This window comes from Palaemon carinicauda, chromosome 30 (genome assembly GCF_036898095.1).
Source record: "Palaemon carinicauda isolate YSFRI2023 chromosome 30, ASM3689809v2, whole genome shotgun sequence".
In the NCBI taxonomy this organism is placed as follows: Eukaryota; Metazoa; Arthropoda; class Malacostraca; order Decapoda; family Palaemonidae; genus Palaemon; species Palaemon carinicauda.
In genome coordinates this window covers 40,402,739-40,427,343 of record NC_090754.1, presented here as the reverse complement: position 1 = coordinate 40,427,343, position 24,605 = coordinate 40,402,739, and the positions used below count along the sequence as shown (strand labels likewise).

The 24,605-nt window shown below is 41.7% G+C and overlaps 1 protein-coding gene across 1 annotated transcript in view; it reads left to right on the top strand.

The window, feature by feature from the left end:
• The window catches only part of e(r) (enhancer of rudimentary), a 58,498-nt gene that overhangs the window by 28,374 nt on the left and 5,519 nt on the right, over positions 1-24,605 (top strand). The gene's annotated exons all lie outside the window — the stretch shown is intronic.

Below are 24,605 nucleotides of genomic sequence, written 5' to 3'. Positions count from 1 at the left end.
CCAAGCTTTGTTGGCATCATAGTTCCATTCGGAGTTGCTAGGTTAATGAGTTTGGTATTTTTAAATTTTGTGTTAGACACTGGCTCTTTTATCATTTTTATCAGTTGCAAGTTGCTCTTCATTATTGCTTCAGTCAAGTGGTAATGAAATTGCTGTATTATAAATGCTTTCCATAAAATATAGCTTGCAGTTAGACACTTTGATATACAGTACATACTGCTAGGTGAAATGTCTTTTGTCATTAATAGATTTGCTACGAGGCTGCAAAAATTCCTTATATCCCCTGAGATATCAACCATAATTTTGCTTAGTATTGTTTATCAGTTATGTATCTCATAATTTTGTGCATGTCATTAAATTAGAGAGAATTTTTCCTTAGGTTATACGTTTAAACTTCAACTTCCTGTTCATCTACCAATATGAAGCATTGGTGCAACTCCTCCTTGTTATTTAACCCTTTTACCCCCGGGGTATTTGGAAATTTCCCACCTTTAACCCCCAGGGGGTTATTTTTTTCCAAGCACATTTTGCAGTATATTTTATTTAAATTGCTCTAACAGCCTTAATTTTTGTCATAGAGAGGTCAGGTTGGTCTCATTCTCTTGGAAAATGCCTGAATTTTCTCAAAAAATTATCAAAAAATATGAAAAACTAATTTTTATAGCATTTTTTGGCAAGGACGTACCGGTACGTCCATGGGGGTAAAGGGATGGCTTTTGTGAAACGTACCAGTACGTCCTTTGGGGGTAAAAGGGTTAATACTTTGCCTTTAGGTTGCCTTTTAAGCAGGTTTCCTATTGGTGTGCATCATGTAGTTTTGCTTTAGTTTTGGGAGTTATTTGTGTTACTTTCATTGTAGATATGTTGTATAGTGACATTACTTCTATCACAATTGTACCAATTTGATTGGTGCTTGAGTTTTACCTAAAATCTTTAGGCACTGCATGTCTCAACTAACAAAAGAATTTTAGTTCTTTTTTAGTTTTGTCATATTTTAATAACTTGATCCCAGCAAGGTTGGTATGAGGAAATCTATTTCAAGGAGCAGCTACAGTGTTTGTGAAAATGGATTTTGCTTAGGCTACTGTACTTCCTTCTTTGTGTTCAGTGGATGTTCTCCAATTTATTGATATTGTTCATCTCTAGATTGTAGTTTTACCTAAATATTTTCATTAATGAGAATGGAAAAAGGATAAATGAGGGTGGTCCTAGTGTAGGAAATGAAGGAGATTTGTACAGATTAAGCAAAAGGAGTGGAGATAATCTTGGTGATGTGGTAACCATGGATGAGGATAAGTCTATTAATCTGGCAACCATTAATACAGATAATTGTATTACATTACTTGAAGTATGTAGTACTGTATAGGTAGGATTTTAGAATTGTGTAGAACACCTGGAGAACAGAATTTTGGTAATAAAATCTGTTATTTCTATACTCACCTGATATTCATATTGCTTCTTCTCTGGAAGCTCAGTTGTTCCGTAACTGGAATACAAACCACGCTCTTTATTAGGGGTATTACTTTCGGCGGAGCTGAAATGACGAGCCATTAAAATTTAGCGAGGGTTAACTACCCACACTGCTAGTTAGTGGGGGGATAAGGGTGGTAGCTTGCTACCACTCCCGCTCACACACTTGTGATTTAGTTCACTTTACTTTTGGCTCTGATGGAGAGCGGTTGTTACCGCTCTTCCTCCTCGCCTATTCTGGACTGCCATTAATTTTTGTCTTTTAACTTGCTTTTTCATATGTGTGTATATATATATGGAAACATTCTTGATGTTTATGGATATATATATGTATAGAAATGTTGTAAGTTTTCTTTTCAGTGTTTGTGCTGTGCGTGTGATACGACAGGTCCTTATGACACTTGCACAAGGCCAGGACACTTCCCTTCTTGGGGAACAACCTCTCCCCCTGTGGTCCATTGTTCTTCCCGTCGGCATACTGTATAACTGTTGACTCGGCCACCGCAGGAGAATCGTCATCATCTGGACCCTCATTCAGCTGTTGTCTTCGCCTTTTACCTTTTCCTACGGGAAACATGAATTACTGAGCGAAGGGAGTGTGGCTTCTCAGAGATTGACTACAGTACGGTCTTTCTCTTCTCAAGGTCGTTCAACTTTCAACAACAGTGTACTAATGGGGGGAGCACCTTTCCCATTCGCAATTACTTTACCGTTAGCGGGTTATGTTGCGCTTCTGATTGTTTTTCTCAATTATTTTAGTGAAATTATAATTGTTTGTAATTTTAACTTTTCAGCTTCTTCTCCGTGGGGAACACTTCCCTTCGGAGGATCAGTGGTTCTCACAATTAGTGAATATTCTTAGCTGATTTAAATAATTGTACTTCTTATTTTTATTACAGTTACTCCGCTCCCCCTTCTCCCATGGATGTTGACTGGGGAAGGGAGGGTACAATACTTATTTTATGTTGTTCCCTTGGTGGTCCTCTTTGGAGTTCCTCCCTAGGGAATTTTGTGTTACATAATTTATTTTATTTTTCCTCAGTTAGCTATGCAGTTTTCTTCGTTCGACTAAGAGTGCCGACGAAGTAGAGCTGTTCTGTTCATGCCTGGGGAATCTGCTGTCACTGCCATCCCTCAGAGGACGTCGTCATGAGCGCCATCCCTTCTCTTAGAAGTACGCCCGTGACAACATAATCAGCACTTCAGATCATCTTAGAACGCTACCAGGAGGTTCACCTCCAGGGGTTGGACAACTTTCCCTTCCGAGAGAAATTTCCTTCCCAGGTGTGAGGTGGTTTCTCCCTTCCGATGGAGAACTTCCCACATCTTAATCACTTCATCGACTCCGACTGCTGTTGCTGCCCTCGCCTAAACTACTCTCCCCCTTGCTAAGTCTCTTCCTTCAGGGGCGGAGCATAGTCTTAGGCAAGTCTCTCCTGCGAAGTGATCACCTCTCGTTCGCGAGAGGGGCCACTCATAGAGACTCCTCTTTGGAGGATCGCTACTGTTGAAGGTCAGTTTGCTGATCCACCGGCCCTCATGGGCGGCATCCCTTCTCTCAGAAGTACGCCCGTGGCAACACCTGATCAGCACTTCATCTTCGAGGAAAGGTTGTTTCCCCTTTCCGAGGGAAAACTGCCTGCATCTTAATCACTTCTTAGACTCCGACTGCTGTTGCTGTCTTCGCCAAGACTACACTCCTCCCTTGCTGAGTCTCTCTTCCTTTGGGGCGGAGCATAGTCTTAGGCAAGTCTCTCCTGCGAAGTGATCACCTCTCTCGTTCACGAGAGGGGCCACTCACAGAGATTCCTCTTCGGAGGAGCGCTACTGCTGAAGGTCAGCTTGCTGGTCCACCGGCCCTCATGGGGCGTCATCAGTTCCAGCTGCAGTTAGTCCTTGGACTTCGGTCCTGGACTCTTCTGTGGACCTCTCACGGTCGCCATCATGGATGTTCGCCCTTCCAAAGGTCACATCCCAGTTCCTAGTTGTCCTGCCAGCTGACCTGCCGACCTACCAGCGCAAACTCACGCTGCAGTTAGTCCTTGGACTTCGGTCCTGGACTCTTCTGTGGATCGTTCCTACTCACCAACGATCCTGCACCTACGCGCCCGCACTCTCATGCGCGTGCCAGCAATCTTCCGCACGTGCCACCCAATCGCGTGCCAGCAATCTTCCGCACGTGCCACCCAATCGCGTGCCCATGCACACGCCCTTGCGCAACCAGTCACGTGCTTCTGCGTATTTTGGGGAGACTGCACAAAACCCTACACAGTGCCTTACTGCATGCCAGCGATTACCTGCGCTCTCAGATCCAGCACCCTCCTGCTCACTTGCGCTCTCAGATCTTGGGCTCTCCAGTGCTTTCAGACCAGCGCTCTCCTGCGCATTTGCGGTCTCAGATCTAATGCGTAAGCTCTTGCCAAAGAGCCAGTGCTTGCAGATCCAATGCTTGCCAATGTGCCAGCTCTTGCCAAGGAGCCAGCGCTCACCTGCGCACCAGCGCTTGCCTGCTCTCCAGCGCTCTTCTGTGCATTCACCGGAAACTGCGCTTCAGCAGAAACTGAGCAAAACTGTGTGCCATTGCTCCAGTACTCTCCTGCGCACTTTTGCAATAGGCAACAAGAATAAAATTTTTGGACAGGTCACCATTGCCCCATTCCTCTCCCCGCAAATACATAACATGGCCGCCAGGAAAAGTGGAAAGATGCTTCACAGAAGGATTCAAGATCCCAAAGATAACATCTTTCAAGGGGAATCAAAACGGGGAATCCTTGGTCCCTGTCTCTTCTGAAGTTTTTCTTGACAGTACACCGTAAGCAAACAAGAAAGCATCAACAGACTGATCGCTAGATCACTGTTCGCTGATCGCTAGCTCGCCGATCACCAGATCGCCAATTGCTAGCTCAGCTCTGATCATTGACCTCTAGTCCCTCCAATGACTAACGATCTCCGATTGCTGGCGTGCCGATCACTGATTGCTAGTCAATAACCAGTCATCAGCTTGCTGATCACTAGATCACCGATGGACAGCTCATCTTTCTTTGATCACCGAACTCAGTTCGCTGATCTCTGACCAGCCCATCGTCAGCTTACTGATCTCTGACCAACCAGGAGGGACCATAGTCAGGTTGCTGATCTTTAGCTCACCGATCACAGGTCTGCGATCGATCGCTGATCACCAATGACTTATTATCACCAAATGACTATCATTAAACCATTCTGCTGTCTCTCAGGGCTCTCCAAGCAGATTACCAACTCATTATTGCCAACCTATCTTGGCTGACTGAGCAGACAGCCTTCAATTGCCTGTCAGTTACCATCTTCGGCTCACAGACCGCCGATTCACCGATCATCGACAATTCGCCAGCTGTTCGTGACTCAGACTTACTAGTCAACCTCTGCCCGTAGTTCCCTAGATCAGAAGGTATATATACAGTGAACCCTCGCTACTTCGCTGTTCGACCATCGCGGATTCACCACTTCGCGGATTTTTTTCATAACCCATGTCTATACATATATTGCGGATTTTCCGGAAATATCGAAAATACCGCGATGTGACCGATGGTGCGAGATTGGAGAAAGTAAGGAAAATTGAATCATGATTGATTTTCAATATAAATGAAACTTTGAGGAGCAACAAAGATATCATTTGTTAGAGTGATAGAGAGAGGTAAGGAATGGGAGGTAGTGAAAAGTAGCCCACAGAGAGAGAGAGAGAGAGAGAGAGAGAGAGAGAGAGAGAGAGAGAGAGAGAGGTAGAGAGAGAGAGAGAGAGAGAGAGAGAGAGAGAGAGAGAGAGAGAGAGATAGGAAGAGAGAGAGAGAGAGAGAGAGAGAGAGATAGAGGGGGGTTTAAATGTAATAAACAAAAAAATTTGATAGGTTATAACACATTGGTGCTTATGTAATATCAACTGTATACTGTAGACGGTTTGAATAAGTTAAGAAATGGTATAAATGATACTTTGTTAGTGTATTCGTACACACTCAAGAGCGGCAGCTAGATGACAGCTGATCTAATCACAGCCAAAAGTAAAAAAAAAAAAAAGTCAACAATACTCGATTTTTAAAACACACCCGAAATTTAAAAACAAAAGTACACGCTTTCTTAATGTGCAATTAACTATTTAAAGAGTGGCAATTTTCTAGAATAAAATGATATTTCCCAAAAAATAGTGGTTTGCTGATGAAATCGGATGCCCTATTTTTGGCTATGATTGAAATGGATGTAGACTCGGCCTAATTATTTCATTTCGTATTTAATTGACACTAAGAAAACTAATTTTAGTTTCTTCATCTAAATGTAAGTATTGTATAACACGAGAGAGAGAGAGAGAGAGAGAGAGAGAGAGAGAGAGAGAGAGAGAGAGAGAGAGAGAGAGAGAGAGAGAGAGAGAATGAATCAGCTGTTGTAATCAAATGGCGTGTTTTTGTTTCGTGAGAATTTCATCGCCACGACTTTAACAACAACATACTGTACTGAACTTTACAGTATTATACAGACTACTGTAATATGATAAAGTAAAATATTTGTAATCTATTTTATATGAAATTGGGCTATTTTTGTTTTGTTTAAAATTTACATTTACGTATGTAAAACAACTCTCTCTCTCCCTCTCTCTCTCTCTCTCTCTCTCTCTCTCTCTCTCTCTCTCTCTCTCTCGTAGATTGTTTTCCTGCTTTGCTACGTATGTATGATTTTATATAGATACGGTAAATAATATTTGTAATAACATATTTTATAAAAGCTTTTACTGTAATATCATTATTTATCACTTTCATCATGCGGGTTAAATTCCTTAGTTTGTTTACTGAGCATACTTTATGACGCCGTCGTTTCAGGCGGCGTCATAAAGAAAAAAATTTCATTTGGAAGTCCTAAGAAAAATTAAGTAAAACATTAGTAATAACCAAATCAACATACTGTACTGAATAATCAATATAACTGATGCAAAAACTAACCTATAAACAGATGTGTAAATGCGTTTGTTTCTTCATTAGGATCAGAGATAAACGTAAACAAAACATTGGTTGCCATTTTTTATCGTGCTTTTTGGCGTGTTTAGGAAACACATGATATAAAGTCGCCTTTAATATTTGTGCCTGTTTTAGTTTAGGGTACTGTATTACATGCATTAAGTGTTCTGTACATTAAAGGGTAGTTTGTTAACAGTACTACATACAAGGGAAGGTTTTAAAAGTCTGAATATACATGTTAAATAAATATGTAAATATGGTGTTACTACTTCGCGGATTTTCACCTATCGCGGCCGCGTCTGGAACCTATCTACCGCGATAAACGAGGGTTCACTACACACTTCTCGCTACTGGCCGTTCGCCATCACACCAATCCACTAAAGTGATCGGCAAACGATTGACAACCGTCATCAGCGGCTTGTTGACAAGGGACTACTTGTGAGCACTCTCCAACTGCACAGTAACCACGATACCTAACCGTTAACCATCGATTAACATTCGCCAGACTGATTCTACTCTAAGGAATAGCATCAATCCCATCAGGGCGCATGGTAGGGTTAAGCGTTGCCTTCCTTCTATCAGTTAAAAGAATTATCTCTCAGGGAAGAATCCTTACACAGAGTATAGCGTCCAATCCTTTACGCCACGAGTCAAGACCCCAGCGTCAACAATCTCCCATGCGAAAGGATCTGCAAGGAGCTGTCCCTTTGAGTCGATGTCCACACCATGTTGGAGTTCGGATAAGGGCTAAGACCTCAGGTCTTCGTTTGCACACTGGACCTAAAGGACACATACGTCCAGGGCCAAACCATCCATCTAGGAGGGATTGAAGATTCAGTCTAGACAAACAAGAAACACCAGTTCAGGGCACTGTGCTTCGGTCTTTCCACTACACCCATCCTGGTCTCACAGGATCGGCTTCTGTCTTCTCCGTTTCTGGACGACTGACTGACCTTAGCAGACTCGGTGGCAACTTTGCATTATTACCGAAACTTCTGAAGTCTTTTTACCAAGATCCAGTGATCAAGGTAAACCTATGGAAGTTTTCCCTACTTCCCTCTCAGAAGACTGGTGTATCTTAGAATGATTCTAGACACCAATCTCCACAACACTTTCTCAAAACAAGAAGAACACCCAGCCCAGAGTGACTTGAGTCCAATTAGAATCAGCCCCTCGATCCCCCAGACATTCTGACCCCCATGGGATCAGAAGTTTGGACGAACCTCAAGGGATGGGTGTCAGTCGAGGAAAATGACGCTTACATCTCGTCCCTGTTTTGTCTGGAGAAGGACACTCAGGAAGGCTAGATCATCGGTCAGCCTCTCAAGGACTCTCATAGCTCCGCTATGGTATTATGCAGAACGGTTTCCAAACCTTCTGCAGCTCCTGATAGTCTCTCCAAGAGAACCCTCTCCACATCACAGACAACCACACTTCGACACCTACCACAAGCTATAGCTTTCCTATGATTGTATACCTGGAGACTACCCAGTACCTCCTCTCTCACAGAGGCTTTTCGCAATAAGTTGCAAAAAGGTTGTCTAGATATCTGAGGAATTCCTCAGCATCAGTCTACCAGGCAGTATAACGTATTCTGTGGTTGGTGTCATGGGAAAGTGTCTCTCTCCACTTGATAGCTCTATTCCAGCAATTGCGGAATCCTCAAGTATATGCAAGAGGAAAAGACCTCCCTTTTCAGTTTTAATAGGTAAAGACAATTAATCAACCTTGAGCCTTCACCTTCAAACTGAAAGGAATGGACATCCTCTCATTGCTAGACCTTTCCTAACTCATATGGCCTTACAACTTGCTTTTCCCCAGTAGGAATTGAAACTCTCCTCTCAGAACATGGTTCAAATTCTCCGGTCTCTAAATAGACCTCCTTATGTTCCTCTTCACCAGGGAACAAATTTTCACCTGGTTTAAGAAGACAATGATCCTACACACACTGACAGCAGCCATGCAAGTCAAGGAACTTCATGTTCTCTCTTTCGACATCGCCCATTAATGAGAAGGGCGAAAGGCAACGTTCGGTTTCGTCCCCGATTATGTCACTAGACACAGTCTCCAGAGGTGACGGATCCTACACAAGTCTCCACTTGGTAACGGACGATCCAGATCATCTGTTATTATACCCAGGGTAAGGTATGAGACTCTACCTCAAGAGACCGGCAACAGCCCGCCCAGGTCCCTTTTCTTGTCATCAGCCCTGGGAGAGACTAAAGGAGGATCACCAAAGCATCATCCCTGTTGGATTCACAGAGTTACCAATTATGGCCTGAATCCAGAACGACATGATGACTCACGATGTCAGGGGCCCCTGGCCCTTCTAAGCAGATTACTCTGTGACGCAGGTTTTACAAGAAAGGGTGTGAATGCTCGAGGTGACTTTCACAACCTTTCTCCTGCAAGATGTGACCCACAGGAGCCCGATACGATCTCTATCGGTCCTCGTGTGTCGGCACTTTTCGTCAGCATAGGAAGGACCAAGAGGAGAGTCACCAAGAACATAATATCAGCATGGATTTGCAAGGTCATAGACCTATCACTGAATCCAGACCTTCCTCCTTCACGTCACCCCAGAGCTCATGATGTCAGGGGCATAGCTACGTCCCTGGCATTCAAGAGAAACTTCTCAGTGACGCAGGTTCTTCAAGCTGGGGTGTGGAAACGTCAAACTACGTTCACATCCCACTACCTGCAAGACGTGACCCACAGGAGACTCGATACGTTTTCTATCGGTCCTTCGGTGGCTGCACAACAGCTGGTTTAAAACCTCGAGCTCCTTATTGGACAAGTAGCAGAAGGTTTAGGGCATTATTACCCGGATTTAGTCTGCGTGAATGAAAAGGTTTGACTGGCTCTTATTCTTCTCTTCATCCTCCCCTCTCTTGGGGAAAGCAGCATCCTGGGTTCAATGCACAAGCTGACCTCAAACCACTGCAGGTAAACCATGCTCCCTTGTGTATCTACTGTAGTATTAAGACTAATACTGTTGCGTCCCCATACCCTAGCAAGGTGGTATTGGGAAAGTCTTGGTTACAACAGTTTTTCCTTCCAAAGACTAAGGAATAACTTTACCTGGATAGTCACACTTCTATATATCTCAACACACAGCTTGCGTAGCAAGGTTTTAGTGAGGTGCAGGGACTCCTTATTGTTGAGTACTGACATACAGTACTCAGATAAGGAGCCCCAGGGTAAAGCCAAAACCCAGATTGGCAGGTACGATCACCCTTCCTAATGGGTGAGTCACCCCTAATAAATAGCGTGGTTTGTATTCCAGTTACAGAACAAATGACAAATTCGTAGATAATTTGTATTTTTCCTAACGATACAAACCTTAGCTATTTATACAAACTTGCCCGCCAGCCCTATTCCCCTTGAAGTCTTACCTCCAAGCAAAGTGAACTAAATTACAGGTGTGTGAGGGGGAGTGGTTGCAAGCTACACCCCCCCCCCCCCCACCCCCCCGTTAACTAGCAGTGTGGGTAGTTAACCCTCGCTAAATTTTAATGGCTCGTCGCTAAATTTTAATGGCTCGTCATTTCAGCTCCGCTGAAAATAATACCCATATTAAATTGCTAAGGTTTGTACCGTTAGGAAAAATACAATTTTCAATATTAATCTTACCCGTTGATCATGTAGCTGCAGCTCTGCTGCCCGACAGAAAAAACCTACGGGCGGAATACGCCAGCGATCGCTATACAGGTGGGGGTGTACATCAACAGCGCCATCTGTCGAGTAGGTACTCAAGTACTTCTTGTCAACAAAGAACCAATTTTCTCTCTGTCGTGCCACCGGCAAGACCTACTTGATACGCTGTTGTTTTCTGGAGTTGATTTTCACGTTATTTGGTGAAGTATTCTCTCTAGTTATTAGCTTTCGCTGTGCAGAAGTTATCCTCAATACTTTCTCACTTTCATTGATTAGATTTTGGATTATTTGTTGACGACTTGGATAGATTTTGGATTCCCCCCCTTTGACTAATTCAAGATGTCTGACCCTACTCAAGTCCCCAAGTACAGGAAGTGTAGCGCTAGGGACTGTTCTAGGCGTCTTCCGAAGGCCTCGATCGATCCGCACACCATTTGTTCCAATTGTAGGGGTAAAGCCTGTCAATTGGAAGATCGATGTGAGGAATGCGCTGGGCTTTCGGAATTCGATTTTCAAGAATTCCTTAAGTATGCACGTAGGCTAGAGAAGGATAGGATCAGGAGGAGTTCGTCTCGCTCTATTGATTTTTCCTCTCCCCATGCCCCTCAACCTTTTCCTTCCCCTGTAGTGGTTACACCCGACCCTCCTACTAGCTCTCATCAACCTTCGATGGCGGATATGATGCGTGCCATTCAGGCTCTTGGTGAGAGAGTTGAGTCATTAGCGAATGACCGCAATCTTCTCATGGCTGACGTCAGGGAGTTGAAAGATAAAAGTGCAGTGGGAAGTGAAGTGAGTGTCAGTGCAGTGAAAAGTGTCAGTGTTACGCTTGAGGGTGCGTCTGTTCGTGCCTGTCGTCCTCCCAGTCCGGGACCTCTTGCAAGCTCCCAAGCCCAGGGGAGAAGCAATGTCGTACGACCAAAGGGTTCGACAGGCCTTGATCAGCGGACAGACGTTCCCTCCGTGGTTGAGGACGTTTCTTGCCGAGATCGTCCCACCCACAAACAGACGAGTGAGCCCATTCATTCCTCGTCTGCGGAAGAAGTTTCTCGACAGAAACGCTGGACCAAGGTCTCACGACCTCTCAAGCGCAAGGTCCCTTCCGAACGAGTCCAACGGCCCAGGTGTAGCCACTGGGTCAGTTCGGACTCGCCGCAGTCCTCCGTAGACTGCACACCTCCCAAGAGAGGTAGAGTGGTTCCGCAGCAGGCAATCACTCCGTCTGTTGCCGCACCAGCCGCTGTAGACCCTAAGTGGTCTTTGCTGCAGTCTATGCAGACTCAGCTAGCTTCCTTCATGCAGGAGTATCGTGCTGAGAAGGTTGACGATGCACCCGTTAGCCTACAACCTGCCACGGTTGTGCGCCCAGCTGACACTGCGGCTGCCTGCTCCCACACTCCGGCTGTGAGAGCTCCACCACCTATGCGCAGTCGACCCTGCCAGACGCATGTTGACGTTAGCCGACGTGCAGCACCCTCCGTTGCCGTGCGTGAGCTACCGCATCAGCAGGAAGGTGGAGTCAAGCTGCCGTGTTTTGACGCGGTGCGTCAGTCTCCGCAACCCTCGGTGGTCCCCACCACGCACCACCACTCCGCTTTGGTTGTTGCCAGCTCTCAGACTGACCAACAGCGGCATGATGTTGGATCCAGTGCAGCTACGCATGCACCCGTGCTGCCGGATTCTGCCGTTCAGAGTCCTCCTTTGCCGCTTCCTCCTCAGCATTCGGATGAAGGAATCTCTGATGACGACGAAGCTGCGCATTTGGACGACCAACACTCCGACATAGATGAACCCAAGACTACGCCTCCCTCCTTAGACTTTAGGAAAGTCCTTGCCCTGTTTAAGGAGTTGTATCCGGACCAGTTTGTGTCTGCAGCTCCACGCTCACCTCCCTCTGAGTTCGCTTTAGGCATGCAGTCAGCAGCTCCTGCCTTTACGAAGCTCGTACTCGCTCGCTCGTCCAAGAGAGCTTTAAGGGTACTGGGAGAGTGGTTGCAGGCCAAGAAGCAGCTTGGGAAGACATCCTTCTTGTTTCCCCCAGCCAAGCTTGCTTCCAGATCTAGCGTCTGGTATGCCACGGTAGAGGTTCTCGGCTTGGGAGTTCCTGCCTCTGCCCAGGGCGACTTCTCAAGTCTGGTAGACTCTCCCCGCAGACTGGCTATGAGACGCTCCAAGATTTGCTGGACTTCTTCGGACATGGACCATCTTTTTAAGGGAGTTTTCCGTGCGTTCGAGATCTTTAACTTCCTGGACTGGTGTTTGGGAGCGTTGATCAGGAAGACCTCCCCTTCGGATAAGGATTCTGCCATGCTCATCATGTCCTGCATGGACAAAGCCATACGGGATGGGTCTGGCGAGCTTGCGGCTTCTTTCGTGTCTGGAGTTCTCAAGAAGCGGGATCACCTTTGCTCCTTCTTGTCGGCGGGAGTCACCCCATGTCAGAAGTCAGAACTGATGTTTGCTCCGCTATCGAAGTGTCTCTTTCCTGAAGAGTTGATCAAGGGGATTGCCGCCTCGTTGATCCAGAAAGACACTCATGACCTGGTGGCGTCATCCGCACGTAAAGTCACAGCTTTACCTTCCGTGCCTAGACCTAGGATGGACACACCAGCGTCTAGGTTCATTCCACCCTTTCGTGGCAGAACCTCCAGCAGAGGAGGTACTCGTGCCGTTAGTCAACGTGGCAACAAGAAGAAGGGTTCCAAGTCCTCAAAAGGCAGAGTCTGACTGCCACCTTCTTCAGACAGCAGTGGGAGCCAGGCTCAAGAACTACTGGCAGGCCTGGGAGAACAGGGGTGCAGACGCACAGTCTGTGAAGTTACTCAGAGAGGGGTACAGGATTCCATTCTTGCGCAAGCCCCCTCTAGCAACAACTCCCATCGACCTCTCTCCCAGGTACAGAGAGGAGGACAAGAGGCTAGCTTTACAGCAAGAGGTGTCTCTTGCTACAAAAGGGAGCGGTAGTTATAGTCCGGGACCATCAATCCCCGGGCTTCTACAACCGTCTCTTCTTAGTGGCGAAGAAGACAGGAGGGTGGAGACCGGTGCTAGACGTCAGTGCTCTGAATGTCTTTGTCACCAAGCAGACGTTCACCATGGAGACGACGAAGTCGGTTCTAGCATCGGTCAGGAAGGAAGACTGGATGGTCTCGTTAGACCTAAAGGACGCGTACTTTCACGTCCCCATCCACCCAGATTCCCAACCTTTTCTAAGGTTCGTTTTTGGGAAGGTGGTATACCAGTTCCAAGCCCTGTGCTTTGGCCTAAGCACGGCACCTCTAGTGTTTACCAAACTGATGAGGAATATTGCCAAATTCCTGCATTTAGCAGACATCAGAGCCTCCCTCTATTTGGACGACTGGCTTTTAAGAGCTGCGTCAAGTCGTCGCTGTCTGGAGAATCTAAAATGGACTCTGGATCTGACCAAGGAATTGGGTCTCCTGGTCAATATGGAAAAGTCCCAACTCGTCCCATCCCAAACTATAGTATATCTAGGTATGGAGATTCAGAGTCAAGCTTTTCGGGCTTTTCCGTCGGCCCCCAGAATCAGTCAAGCCCAAGAATGCATCCAGAGCATGCTGAAGAAGAACCGGTGTTCAGTCAGACAGTGGATGAGTCTGATAGGGACGCTTTCATCGCTGGACCAGTTCATCGCGTTAGGGAGACTCCACCTCCGACCCCTTCAGTATCACCTAGCTGCTCACTGGAGAAAGGACATGACGCTAGAAGCGGTCTCAGTTCCTATCTCCGAGAAGATGAAGTCTGCTCTGACTTGGTGGAAGAACAACATTCTGCTCAGGGAAGGTCTACCACTGGCTGTTCAGACCCCCGACCACCTTCTCTTCTCGGACGCATCGGACACGGGCTGGGGTGCGACACTGGACGGTCGGGAATGCTCGGGCACGTGGAATTCGGATCATAGAGCACTGCACATCAACTGCAAGGAGCTACTGGCAGTTCATCTGGCCTTGAGAAGCTTCAAGTCCCTCCTTCTAGGCAAGGTGGTGGAAGTGAACTCCGACAACACCACAGCCTTGGCGTACATCTCCAAGCAAGGAGGGACTCATTCGATGACGTTGTTCGAGATCGCAAGGGACCTCCTCACCTGGTCAAGAGATCGAAAAATATCTCTAGTAACGAGGTTCATTCAAGGCGACATGAATGTCATGGCAGACCGCCTCAGCCGGAAGGGTCAGATCATCCCAACAGAATGGACCCTTCACAAGAATGTTTGCAACAGACTATGGGCCTTGTGGGGTCAGCCCACCATAGATCTGTTCGCTACCTCGATGACCAAGAGGCTCCCAAATTATTGCTCACCGATTCCGGACCCAGCAGCAGTTCACATAGATGCCTTTCTTCTGGATTGGTCCCATCTAGACCTTTATGCGTTCCCCCCGTTCAAGATTGTCAACAAGGTACTGCAGAAGTTCGCCTCTCACGAAGGGACAAGGTTGACGTTGGTTGCTCCCCTCTGGCCCGCGAGAGAATGGTTCACCGAGGTACTGCAATGGCTAGTAGACGTTCCCAGGACTCTTCCTCTAAGAGTGGACCTTCTGCGTCAGCCGCATGTAAAGAAGGTACACCCAAGCCTCCACGCTCTTCGTCTGACTGCCTTCAGACTATCGAAAGACTCTCAAGAGCTAGAGGCTTTTCGAAGGAGGCAGCCAGAGCGATTGCCAGAGCAAGGAGGACAACCACTCTCAAGGTCTACCAGTCAAAATGGGAAGTCTTCCGAAGCTGGTGCAAGGCGAATTCAGTATCCTCAACCAGTACCTCTGTAACTCAGATAGCTGACTTCCTTTTACACCTAAGGAAGGTAAGATCCCTTTCAGCTCCTACGATCAAAGGTTACAGAAGCATGTTGGCAGCAGTCTTCCGCCACAGAGGCTTAGATCTTTCCAACAACAAAGATCTACAGGACCTCCTTAAGTCTTTTGAGACCTCGAAGGAGCGTCGGTTGGCCACACCAGGTTGGAACTTAGACGTGGTTTTAAGGTTCCTGATGTCAGCAAGGTTCGAACCGCTTCAATCAGCCTCTTTTAAAGATCTCACTTTGAAGACTCTTTTCCTCGTCTGCTTAGCAACAGCTAAAAGAGTCAGTGAGATACACGCCTTCAGCAGGAACATAGGATTTACATCTAAAACGGCTACATGTTCCTTACAGCTTGGTTTTTTAGCTAAAAACGAACTCTTCTCGTCCTTGGCCCAAATCGTTCGAGATTCCAAGTCTGTCCAGTTTGGTTGGAAACGAACAAGAGAGAGTACTATGCCCAGTAAGAGCTCTTAAGTACTATTTAAGACGTACGAAGCCATTACGAGGACAATCAGAAGCTTTATGGTGCTCTATTAAGAAACCTGCTTTACCGATGTCGAAGAACGCAGTTTCTTATTACATCAGACTTTTGATTAGAGAAGCTCATTCTCATCTGAATGAGGAAGACCATGCTTTGCTGAAGGTAAGGACACATGAAGTTAGAGCTGTCGCAACTTCAGTGGCCTTCAAACAAAACAGATCTCTGCATAGTGTAATGGATGCAACCTATTGGAGAAGCAAGTCAGTGTTCGCATCATTTTACCTTATAGATGTCCAGTCTCTTTACGAGAACTGCTACACCCTGTGACCATTCGTAGCAGCGAGTGCAGTAGTAGGTGAGGGCTCAACCACTACATTCCCATAATCCCATAACCTTTTTTAATCTTTCTCTTGAAATGTTTTTATTGTTGTTTTTGGGTTGTACGGAAGGCTAAGAAGCCTTTCGCATCCTGGTTGATTTGGCGGGTGGTCAAATTCTTTTCTTGAGAAGCGCCTAGATTAGAGGTTGTGATGAGGTCCTTTAGTATGGGTTGCAGCCCTTCATACTTCAGCACCTAGGAGTCGCTCAGCATCCTAAGAGGATCGCGAGGCTCAGTAAGGAAGACGTACTTAAAAAGGCAGAGTAATTGTTCAAGTCGACTTCCTTACCAGGTACTTATTAATTTTGTTTGTTATTTTGAATAACTGCTAAAATGAAATACGGAATACTTAGCTTCTAATGTTAACATGTATGCTGGTCTCCACCCACCCCCCTGGGTGTGAATCAGCTACATGATCAACGGGTAAGATTAATATTGAAAAATGTTATTTTCCTTAGTAAAATAAATTTTTGAATATACTTACCCGTTGATCATGAATTAAAGGACCCGCCCTTCCTCCCCATAGAGACCCAGTGGACCGAGGAGAAAATTGGTTCTTTGTTGACAAGAAGTACTTGAGTACCTACTCGACAGATGGCGCTGTTGATGTACACCCCCACCTGTATAGCGATCGCTGGCGTATTCCGCCCGTAGGTTTTTTCTGTCGGGCAGCAGAGCTGCAGCTACATGATCAACGGGTAAGTATATTCAAAAATTTATTTTACTAAGGAAAATAACATATTATCTACGAATTTGTCATTATAATGACATTTACCTTTAAAATTAAAAAATTTCCCATTTTCTTTCCTTTCAATAGACTCATGTGTCCAATAAAGTATTGAGATACGCTAACTGTTAATGGGCAAGAAGCAAAGCTGTGACATGCCAAAGGCTCTTTGTCTTTGTCTTAAAGTTGAAAGAGTACCTCTCTCTTGACACCACAAATCAGTTAGGAGGGTGGGCATGTACTATGTGAACATCAGGCTAGTGAAGAAATTTTTTTTTTATTAATAAAACTCATATTTATTTCTGTGAACCTCCTGTGATGTTCATATTGCTGACTTCCACACACTGATAAAGACAGGTCATTTAAAATTCTAGACTCGCCTGGTCAAGATTATTAGTAACAATCCATCTCAAAATACATTTTGAAGTATGGTATACTAGATACTACTTTATCTCTAATTACCCATTTGTATGATCTTGACATGTAACTAAAACTAGAATTTTTTATAAATTAATAAAATCATAAATTAACCACTCCAAAATGTTATTAGACCACATCCCCAACAGCCACTGTAGGACCTAGAGCCAGCAATCTCAATAAGATCATTTTTAGCAAAAACCAACTTGGTACTCCATTGAGCTGCTCCTAAAATCTTTTCCATAAAAGTATTTTTGTAAAAATTAAAAGATGTAAGTGCGCTTCCAATATCATGAATTTTGACCTTCAACGTTTTCATTAGATGGGGATAGAATTCTTTTTCACCTTCTGTGACCAAATTTGTAATCAGAAATGACATTGCATTTGTAAACAGATGACAATTTTGAATTCTAACGCCACAAAACAAATTAAGAACACTACCATGAATGTCCTTATTTATATGTAGTGAACGGCTCTTATCAGACAAAGAAATTTTTGTTTCTGATGAAATGTTTTCCTTCATTACCAAAGAATGGATTTGAACAAAAATATTATTATTATTATTATTATTATTATTGTTATTATTATTACTAGCCAAGCTACAACCCTAGTTGGAAAAGCAAGATGGTATTAGCCCAAGGGCTCCAATAGGGAAAAATAGCCCAGTGAGGAAAGGAAATAAGGAAATAAATAAATGATGAGAACAAATTAACAATAAATCATTTTAAAAACAGTAACAACGTCAAAACAGATATGTCATGTATAAACTATTAACAACGTTAAAAACAGATATATCATATATAAACTACTGTATAAAAAGATTCATGTCAGCCTGGTCAACATAAAAACATGACACACTATTTGACTTGAGACAAGTTTTGGTCTGAAAGAAGGCAAAAATGGAATTTTAATAATAAAATTTCTTTTTTTATCCTCTCCTGATCTTCATATTACTTCTCTAGAAGATCGGTTTAATTGACATTTCCCCGTAAAAAAAAATCACTTATTTTCTTTCCCTTCAATACACATATACCCTTAGTAAAGGAAGGAACAATCTAGTGGTAAGAAGCCCAGAACTGAGGCATCAGTCTCTCTTTGTCCTTTCAGTTTCAAAGTCGAAATTGTGTTTATTTCTATTAACCTCCCCTGATGTGCTTATTGCTGCTTACCACACAGTGCCTGGGGGTGGGATGCCAATGTGGGAAAGAGATAAGATGAATTTAATAAAAGCAATATTCCATGGTTAAGAATTATTAACCTGGTCTTGATTACTTTTAACAAACCCTCTCCAAATACAGTTTGAAATATGAGACTCCAGATTGTTTACTAAAGTAATTTAAATTACCAGATTGCAGCTTGTCTCTGAATACCGTAGTAGTTCTTGATCTAAATGATACTCTTGATTAATACCAAATTAATTATCAAGTTAAAACCCTATACAGGAGATTCTCGAGTTATGGTGGGGATCCGTTCCTACACTGTGTCGTAAGTCAATTTTCGTTGGAAGTTGGATTTATATACATAATGTACTATATGTACTGTATATGTTTTAAAAAAAGAACGAAAATAATCCTTTACCATTCATAAATTACCAAACGGTTCTTCTTCACACAAGGGGTTGACTACTGTATGTACTGCAATTGTTCAGTGGCTACTTTCCTCTTGGTAAGGGTAGAAGAGACTCTTTAGCTATGGTAAGCAGCCCCTAGGAGAAGGTCACTCCAAAATCAAACCATTGTTCTCTAGTCTTGGGTAGTGCCATAGCCTCTGTACCATGGTCTTCCACTGTCTCGGGTTAGAGTTCTCTTGCTTGAGGGTACACTCGGACACACTATTCTATCTAATTTCTCTTCCTCTTGTTTTGTTAAAGTTTTCATAATTTATATAGGAGATATTCATTTTAATGTTACTGTTCTTAAAATATTTTTTTTTTCCTTGTTTCCTTTTCTCACTGGGCTATTTTCTGTTGAAGCCCAAGGGCTTATAGCATTCTTCTTTTCCAACTAGGGTTGTAGCTTAGCAATTAATAATGATAATAATAATACTTTACCCTACACGTACAAATACCTTTAACCTATACAGTAGTATATCTACACTTATATAGTACTAGTAAACAATAAGTAATACATATAACAGTTCCTTACCTTTATTCCTGTAATTGGCCTGTACACTGCCATGAGAAGTCTCCTTCATGCTTGTCAGGCATGATACATAGCATAAAAAGGGTACAATACAATTCCCCCCCCCCCCAAAAAAAAAAAAAAAAAAAAAAAAGAAGAGCCACACCAAAATTTCAAATTCATATAAAAAACAAAGTTGGCAAACTTGCTAAAGTAATGCATAACACACTACTCAATGGCTTTAGTTGCTCTCCAGATCAGCAAGTAGTTCGTTGTATCAATATACCAAATGTAGCTTGAAATTGTTACAAGGAGCTTAGTCTCCATGTGGTCAGATGTATCACAAATGGGTTTGAATGGATCACCTTTGAGAAAGAATGGCTTTGTACAGCAACCTTCTTGAGCACTCAGACAACAGGTACCACAAATCTATGAACTATTCCTTTTGTTCCTATTAGCGTCGTCCTGCTGTTTCCAGAAATCCTTAACTTGTTTAACATCTGCCAAAACATGTCAAATGGTTAGAATGATAGGAGGTAAAGAGGGCTTATTTCATGAGTGTGAGTACTAAAATATCTAGACTATCCGCACATAAAGGATAAGCAGAGGTTTGGAGGTACTGTACAGTACTTAAGTTATTGAGAGGATTATAGGGTTCCAGGCTACCAGCATTATTATTATTATTATTATTATTATTATTATTAGACATTTGGCTACAACCCTAGTTGGAAAAGGAAGATGCTATAAGCCCAAGGACACTTAAGAGGGATAAATAGCCCAGTATGGAAAACTGAAAACATTCCAAAAAAGTAATACAATCAAAATAAAATATTTTAAGAACAGTAACAATATTAAGTTAGATTTTTCGTATATAAACTATAAAAACTTGAAAATACAAGAAGATAAAGAAGATACAACACTGTGCCCAAGTGTACCCTAGAGCAAGAGAACTCTAATCCAAGACAGTGAAAGGCCATGGTACAGAGACTATGGCTCTATGCAAGACTAGAGAACAATGGTTTGATTTTGAAGTGACCTTTTCCTAGAAGAGCTGCTTACCATGACTAAAAGTCTCTTCTACCCTTACCAAGAGGAAAGTAACCACTGAACAATTACAATGCAGTAGATAACTCCCTGAAAGAAGTGTTTGGTAATCTCAGTTTTGTCAGGTGTATGAGGACAGAGGAGAATGTGGAAAGATTATGCCAGACTATTTGGTGTAGGTGTAGGCAAAGACAGAATGAGCTGTAACCAGAGATAGGGATCCAATGCAGTACTGTCTGGCCAGTCAAGGGACCCAATAACTCTCTCGCGGTAGTATCTCAACGGGTGGCTGGTGCCCTGGCCAACCTACTATCTAGGTAACTTAGGTAACAGACTAGACTGATACAAATCACAATGTCTTTGAGGCACCAAAGACATAGAGACTAAACAAAACTAATTAGTGGCCATGCTTTGTAATAGTGATATTGATTAAAAGACACTTATCCACCAGAAAAAAAAGAAGAGAGAATTGAGAGTTTATAAGGTAGTTTTGTCATAAGATTTCAGTAGTACTGTATGTACACCATTGTTTCAAACTGGCATATTAGTGCTGTGCCTAATTGGCATGTTAGTGATGAGCCCATGTGGAGGTTCATTGACGATGACATATCCCATGTGATGTCAACTCTAAAATAATAGCGATGTACTACTTGTGAATTAAACTTTTTATTTTATTTAACTAAAGTTCTTCAATGAATACAAATATACCCCACTTGGAATTTTACGTCTCCTTTACAGCCAGATCCGTGAGGGTAATAAACACACTCCCATTAGAATTTACCAAACTAAAGTAATCAGGTGATAAGCTAATGGGTGAACTTGCAAGCAATTGAAAATCCACTGTCATTTGGAATGTGATGTAGTTGCCCAACTTTACCAGATACGTCATCAACAAAAATATTTACAAAGATTCAATTTATTGAAAATTTAAGAGCGTCTACGATATGAAACTAGCTCCCCCCAAAAATAAAACCATCTTGCTTAAGCAAGAGGAAGGATATAAGGATCCAGTTGCATACTTGGTCTGCTTCGCAATCTAGATGTCTAATAGAGTGATTAGGGATGCAGAAAGGCAAGGTTCAGTTACAGAAGGATCTAAAGTAATTAAAGAATTCAAGACTAGAAAAGGAACTCGTCTCTGGAAGGCGCAGTGAACATTCAGGAGTGCGTACGTTAACAAGTTGAGGAATACTAGGATCCAGACTAGCCACTTGGTCTTTTGCCTCGCAATCTAGTTGTTTAATAGAGCGACTAGGATTGTGGCCCTGCAAGGGTTTAGGACCAGACAGGCCTAAAGTAATTGAAGAATTTGAGGCTCTGTGAGAGGCTATTCAGAACCCTTACTGAAAGAAACACTTAACATTAAACTCAACTTGGGGAGTTAGGTTAGGTTTGGCTTACGGCTTTTAAGAGAGGACTCACTGGACTTCCTGAAATTCAACAAAGGGAACTAGCAATGTCAAGAGCTTATAAAGCTCATCATTATCAAACGTTGGCTTGAATATGTTGAGTATCTAAATGTGGAGGTGTCATTATTGCCCTTATCCTCACTATAATAAACTATGCTGGTCTTCCCAGGCTTTTCCCGAGAACTAACAGCGAGTTAACTTGATTGGTAAGATGGATACTTTTCCATGAGAGGTATCGTGAGGGAAACACACTCTTTACAACGATTATTTAAATCCGTAGTGCCCTCTGACATGATACGCAAAGGGAATGACCTCCCAGAAATAATCCTCTTATATACTCCATGCAGTAATTGCTAACAAAACCAGGGGAAGATATCCTAATGTTTAGTAATAAGCAAACAATCTGGAAATGTCTGAACACAACCGACAAGACAAAGAGACAAAATCGTATGCTTCCAAAGCCTACCTTAAGAGATAGTGCTTATAGCTTTGAGATCTTTTAGTGAAAGGCTAACCAAATTCAAAAAATATATACTGACTTCTGGAGTCCTTTAAATACTAAAGCCCTAATGCATCCTCTGTAATACCTGAAATGGAGAGATCTAATCCCAGATCCTTGAATACAGAATTAAGCATGGATCTAAATCCCTTAAAGGCTAATGTTGAAAGTTTTTATAAGAAAAAAAAAGGAAGCAAAAAATTTAACAATGTTATCCAAGCTTGTTCCAGCCTTTGATATAGGTTGTAGGTAGACAATCTTTTAGAATCTATAATATAAAATTCCCTTGAACAATCTATAGAGGAAGATATCTTAAAATGCACTAAAACTAATCTAGAAGAATACATCTTGAAATCCATTGAAATGCCTAACAATCTGAAGGATTGAGTTTCAACCCGATCTGACACAGAGACTGAACGACCAAAACCCTCTGATGCCTCTCAGCTTCGAATCTTGCCCATTAACTGCTGGTGCGTCTCATCACTTTACTAGAGGCTATTGAAAGGAAAGAAATTAGGAATTTTAAAAAAATTATCGGTAAAATGTTGATAAATCAAGCTTTCAGAGAAGCAATGTGAATATTGTGATGTTCATAGAATACAGTAAATGTGAATATTCTTGGCTGAACTTAGAAAAATCTAGATATATATATATATATATATATATATATATATATATATATATATATATATATATATATATATATATATATATATATGTATATACATATATGTATATGTATATATATATATATATATATGTATATGTGTATATATATATATATATATATATATATATATATATATATATATATATATATATATATACACACATATATATACATATATATATATATATATATATATATATATATATATATATATATATATATACTGTATATATATATATATATATATATATATATATATATATATATATATATATATATATATATATATATACAGTATATATATATATATATATATATATTTTTTTTTTTAATGAAGTACTGTACTTTAATCAAGACTACCAAGTTACATCTCTACTTTCATAGGACTTGCCTTGAATTATTTGTTCTTAACACCTGAGAAAATCACAAACTGACTGATTATGGTAGACTAATGCTGGTCATAATATTTTAAAGCTGAACGATTGTAATTTATTGTGGTTTGCTTCAAATGAAAAACAATCAAAAAAAGGGTCAGAATGAGGAGTTATTTTCAGCTTATAAAAAGATTGATGGATTATGTCATTTACATATTGATGGATTATGTCATTTACATATCAGAATCTCATAAGGTTAATTGGGAAGTTAAAACTATTACAAGGTGAAGGGAAGTCGAATTGCAAAAGGAAACATGAGAAGAGGTTGAAAGAAATGTCTATTTGGACCTAAATTTTGTAGCTAAAAATATTTGCTATTTTGTGATGTGCCAAATAAAGCAAGAGATCAGTAGTAGTAGCTGTGAAGCTCTAAAAAACAAAGATTTTTTGAGTTTACTCTTATAAAATGTTCCATATTTTCTTTTTGTCCTTATTTTGAAGTAATTTTATATATTACCTTGCAACATGAACTGTCTTTTCAATACATATATAGTTGAAAAATTATAGGTATGAAGTTAAGATCTTTAAAGTAATTTTAAAACTTTTATTAGCACTGGTCACTCTTAAAGTTGTTATTGTTAAAACAAGGTAGTTTAATGAGAACATAAGTGGTACATCTCTTTATTTACAAATTACCTGAGGTATTTGTATTTGAAAGAGGTTATTAATACTAGGAAAAGGTGTAAAGCAAACAAAAAAAAGGTAGGCATTTAAGGGGACAACCAAAGAGAACAAACAAAAGTTTTAGGAAATGGAGAAAGTGATGCAACAGGAGGCAAAAGAGAAACTACAAAGAATCCTAAATATTGTTTTTAATGTGCACAAATCCTTATTCATGCCATTTAACTTGAATTACATTAGTGCATTATTCGTGAAGTGTATGACGTTGTGTGTTTAGCGAACTTTTGAAATAACTACTGGGAAAGTAGGTAGATTGATTTTCCTGTGGGGCAGAAAATTGGAAAGGAGACTTTATGGTTACTCAAACTGATATTTTTTCACATTCTTACCTTTTATATTTTGGATGATCTACCCATAAGTAGGCTTTTTTTTTTTTTATTAATTTACATCAAACACAGTAATCAAATTTCTTTTTGCATTATCTGTTTTTACATACCAAACACATTTAGGGGTTTCCTTTCCCAGAAAAAGTAAGTAAACTTCGGTATCTTTTTGCCATTAAAAAAAGGACAATGATTTTCTTTGTGCATACCTTTACTAGTTTTCGGATTGCAGTTGATAACTATTAACAATGTTATCAGTAATATACCATTTTCATTTGTTTTCAAGAATATGCAATATAATGCAATGTATTCTTATTGAAAGTGACCTGTTAGTTCCTGGAACTTTTGGACTTTCTGTAAAATATTTCATCATTGAAATTCAGTTATAGCATACAACATTAGTAGAAATCTACATATTTTATTCAAATTTAAAAAAAGTTCATTTTATTACTGTATACACTCATTTCTTTGTCCATGATTCAAAATAGTTAATACTACCCAT